This window comes from Suillus subalutaceus (assembly GCF_016647625.1).
Source record: "Suillus subalutaceus strain FC151 chromosome Unknown DFJ58scaffold_496, whole genome shotgun sequence".
Lineage (NCBI taxonomy): Eukaryota > Fungi > Basidiomycota > Agaricomycetes > Boletales > Suillaceae > Suillus > Suillus subalutaceus.
In genome coordinates this window covers 11794-16692 of record NW_024540745.1, presented here as the reverse complement: position 1 = coordinate 16692, position 4899 = coordinate 11794, and positions in this window count along the sequence as shown.

Below are 4899 nucleotides of genomic sequence, written 5' to 3'. Positions count from 1 at the left end.
GAGTGAGATGTTTTTTGGGAAGTGTTGGCCAAGGTAGTTTCGATCGCTGAAGACCTTTTCCTGCGCTTAGCAGGCGGTGAAGACGGGCTGTTGTGGTTGGGTCGAGGTCTTTGTTTGCATCTGACTCATGGGCGGAATCTTGATCAGATGTTGCGGGGCCTTCACGGTAGCTGGTATCCGATGAAGAGCTTTGAGAACCATCATCGAAATGTAAATTGTAGCTGCTTCTCTTGACCCTTCGAGGCCGAAGTCTCCTGGCTGCGTACAACAGATGACCATCAGCCCTCCCCACTAAGAGAAAAGTAAGATAGTACATACCTTGTGAAGTCTCGAAGTCCTTGTTATTTTCGCCACCCTCAGGCTCTTCATCGCCACCCTCAAGCTCTTCATCGCCACCCTCAGGCTCTTCATCGCCATCCTTGGCGTCGTTGTCGCTATCACCTTCTACGTTGTCTTCACGGTGACAACCGTCAGCCTTCCCAACGATATACTAAATGAAAAATATATACCTGAAGTCTTTCCACGTACGGAGCCATCATTATCCTCATCCTCATCTTCGTTAGCCTGGCTGTGTTCACGGTCTTCATTGGTCATATCATCATCGGCATCATTGTCGCTACCTTCATATCGTTCATCATCATCCATGCGAGTGTCCGTAACGGGTACGTCATCGTCGATGTCAGGTGTATCTATGAAAGGGGTTAGTATAGTTATTGTTGTGAATGCCGTAAGTCATTACCTGGGGGATGGTCGCTTTGCAACTCCATTCCAGAAGAGACGGAGTCCGCTGTGGGTTTTAAGTGTTGTTTGCGAGGGCGAGCAAGGATTCGAGCATAGTCCTCAAAGGTCGTACCCGAGGAACGTCGGGGTAAAGGACGAGGTTTTGGCCGGTGAGGGTCATCCGGAGCAGGAGATGACTCGGGACAGCATTTCTTTGGCGCTTATTATTTTGTTTGGCGGGGGGGTTGATGGCAACACCACTGCGTGTGCGCATGACATAGGTGCCAGACACTGTGGGGTCATGAGTGCCAGTACCGGTAGCACCACGACGGGCTGCATTTCTGGTAGACGGTGCCATTGAAACGTAGGCGGGCTTGATACTGAGAAAAGGGGTGCTTTACACGAATGTTGAAGCAGGGCAGCTTGTGAAACACGAAGTCTTACAGCTAGATTTCAAGACTCGAAGTCTTGACAGGACGATAGAAGAGTACAGAAAACTAATGGTTGCGAGTCAAAAGAAGAAAGATTCTTGTTTAAAAAACACGAACATTGCGGGTTTTAACTAATGGTAAGGCGCCCAATACACATCAAGAAATAATATTCCAAAGTTGTAATCCCGCCCAATCGACACCGAAACGAACAGAGGTACATTGAAAGAACATTGTTAGAAAAATGGAATATTCACCGCAAAGGATCGTATACTAACTTATTGGGGATGGCCCACATTAAAAAAGCTTCGAAACTTACGAAAATGAGGGTCCAAATGGGTGATGGGGCGAATATGAGCTCTCCGCGTAAGAGTCCAGGCTACTGGCGTACTGATGATGCCATGGTCATCATCAAAAATCTCCTCCAGCGTGTCGAGAAAAGAATGCTTACAATTATACGCGCCAGTGTCCCTACCATATTTTGCATACCCCAAACTTTGATTATCTGTTGTAAGTAGAATGAAACGATTGTATAATTGTAAGATGGGGGAGACGTACCGATCGGTAGTTGGAATACAAAGATGTTGAGCGTTCAAAATTCCCGCAGACGATGAAATAGAATTGAGTTGCTGGACATGCGCTTGCGCAGAGAACGAATAGATAGTGGCGCAGTGTTGAGGCATCCGACTCGTAGTCAGACAGCCAGACAGTGCTGGATGACGCGAAGTCACCCAGCCAAAGCGTGTCTGCCTCGAAGGCAGAACCATGCGATCAGGCCAGTCGATGCGGTGGAGACAAGGGTGGGAGATGAGGATGTCGTTGAAAAATCCTGCGTGTAATCAATTAGAATAGAGTTAAATGGACACATACATTTGTAGAGGATGGATGTGGGCGAGGTGTTGAGGTAGGTAGACCGTAATCTGACTCGTAGTCAGACGGCCAGATAGCGCTGGATGACACGAAGTCATACAGGCAGAACTTGTCTGCCTCGAAGGCAGACCATGCGATGAGGCCAGAGGTTGAAGATGGGGGCAAACGATGAGGGCAGAGGGCAGACGATGAGTGGAAACGGGGCCAAACATTGATGAGATTACTAAATTGGTCGAAATCAGAAGGGCTTTCCCAGGCTTTGGTCTGGGCTTTCCCACTCTAGGTAAGGGCTTTCCCACACTGAATCAAAGTGTGAAGTCCATTTTGAACGCTTTTCCTCATCCTCAACGCCACTCCTCATCGCGGCGGCTCACATTCCCCAGCCTATTCCCCAGCCTCTACAGTCTACCTTCGTGGTGGGCGTCCTTTGAGCAGCAACTTCGTGTTGTTTGCTACTATCGATTGCTTAGACTTCGGTCGGCAGTCTTGTCATCCACCAGCTCAGTATCGTGCTACGACCGCCTTGATTTATGCTATTATTACTAACATCACGCCCTCACCAGATCTCTCCCATCTTTCAAGACTCTTACTGCCTTCGTGGGTCTTAGACTTCATAGGTAAGTACATTCGTTATTCGTCACGCTATTATGACTACATTAGGTCTTTAACCAGACTCGCTCAAGACTCCTGTCGCCCTTTACAGTAAGTTCGTTCATTACACTGATTCATGCTATCATCACTGACACCACGCCTTCGTCAGATTTCTCCTGAATCTTTCAAGACACTCTCTCGCTCGCTATCTGCCTTCGTGGTAGCATTTTAATCGGCAGTGACTTCGAGTCGCTGTTTCGTTTAAATTTCCTTCCTCAGTGACTGCGAGTCGCTGTATCTTTCCCCGTTCTCGATATCACGGTTCCTGGAGCTACAACCATGTCGATTCCTGTCTTCAAGCCATTCATGCGCGATGGTGACCGTACGTTTTGGCATCTTCGTACCTCTACTACTCTTGATTGACGATATCCAGGTTACCTGACTGCCACTGATGCTTTCTGTGTGGCTACATATGGCCACCGAGTAATCACAACTCCCAACATGAAATTCATTCCCCAACCCTTCGACAACGAATCCGACATCATTCAAGCGCGCGCAGATGGTAGATATTGGGCCCTGGATCCCTTCCAGTGGCCGCAGATGTATGACGACTTATACGCTCGAAGTTTTGCAATCCCACGCCAGGAAGCCTATGCGGACGACTCAAGCATGATGTACGCATGGTTCAGACCAACTTTCGCAAGTGACTTCACGCCCATTTCTCCCGGCAATCTTTTTGGTCAACTCAAGACCGACATTGTCGGCCATCTCAAGCGCTTGTACGAGAAGGCCAATACGCGGGTTAGCAATTACAAGGTTGCAAGGTCCCACAAGGAGGATCATGTAGTTGGGTGGGCGCATGCAATGCGCGCTGTCTACGAGCGCTTCCAGCAAGCCATGGCCTGGCGCGACATCGTCATAATCGTTGCTGAATATCAGCGCCGGTTTCTCGATATCTGGGCGGTTATAGACTATTACGAAATTATCGAGCCTCGCATGCGATTCGTCGACACTACGCACAAGGTTAACCCCAAATGGATGGGTTGTTTGTTTCACCGAAGATGTCGCTATCGCTACGAAGGTGCACGCTGCTGGAGTTCCTGTCTGGCTTATTCGCGATGCCAGACTTGTCAATGCCAACATGAACATCGTCAAAGTCGTTTCCTTCACACCACCCGATGACCTCGTCATCGGCATGTATCATGATCCCGTCAAACTCTTCGCCCAACCATTCGACATCATCAACAGAGGTCCCAATAATCGCAAGCGTCATGAGGCCGCTCGTCAGCCGTATTCCAACTTTGAGAAGCTACCGGTTCCAAAACCCCAAGTGGAACAGATGGTAACGAGGGAGTCATTGGTAGGAAGGGCGCGCGTAGACAAAGGGAAGGCCAAAATGAGTGCCAAGCCTGCGCCGTGTAAGTTCAGCATTCTTCTTTCATGGTTGTTGTGACTAATTAATTCCTCAGACAATGCAACCGCTCCGCGTCAGAATAAAGCTGTATCTGGCCGTGACAAGTGGTCTGATATAGATCACCCTTATATGCCGCCAATGAACTCTTTCTTCAAGATAGCGTTGGAGGACGCAAACAAAGATATTATTCGCATCAAGCATCCCAGAGACAAAATGGATGATGGGTACTCGCTTCCCGATCCAGGTTTATTCGTTAACGTTCTTTCCCCGCAATCCTTGGTGAAGTACCTTGCCAACTGGCTGGCATGCCGCCCTACCTGGATAGAACGTGTCTATGACGAAAGGCCTCGACCTCTTCCTCGCGCCCAGAACTGGCGCGATTTCTTGATATCTCAGCACGCTCAGGAACCTTCGAACACGCGGACGTCCGGCAAGACCAGCAAGTCGAAAGCAGCGACTGCTTTACTTTTCCAAAAGGAAGTTCCGGTACTGCGGGCCTTGTGGGCAGGACCCACAAATGTTCACTGGCGTGGAAAGGATATAGCCATTTCCACGCTCGACAATCCCCCCGCAGATCTCGCACGCCAAATCGTATATGAAATCTGTGAGCAAAGTTTTCGATATGAGCTTCTGGACCTGGATGAGCATCTTGGGCGCGATGCACGTAAGGACAAGGAGGCGAGGAAGGAAAGGATGGAGCTTCTTCGTAGCATCTTCCCGTCGAAGTCGTTGAAAGTTTGGAACAGGGACTTACCTCAAGAGAACGACGGACTCAATGCGCCATCTTTCGACGCCGCTTTACCATATTTCGAAAGTTTCCGCAAGGTGTTGTCAGCGTGGGAGCACTTTCCCGAGTCCCTCAAACAACCTTTTGAT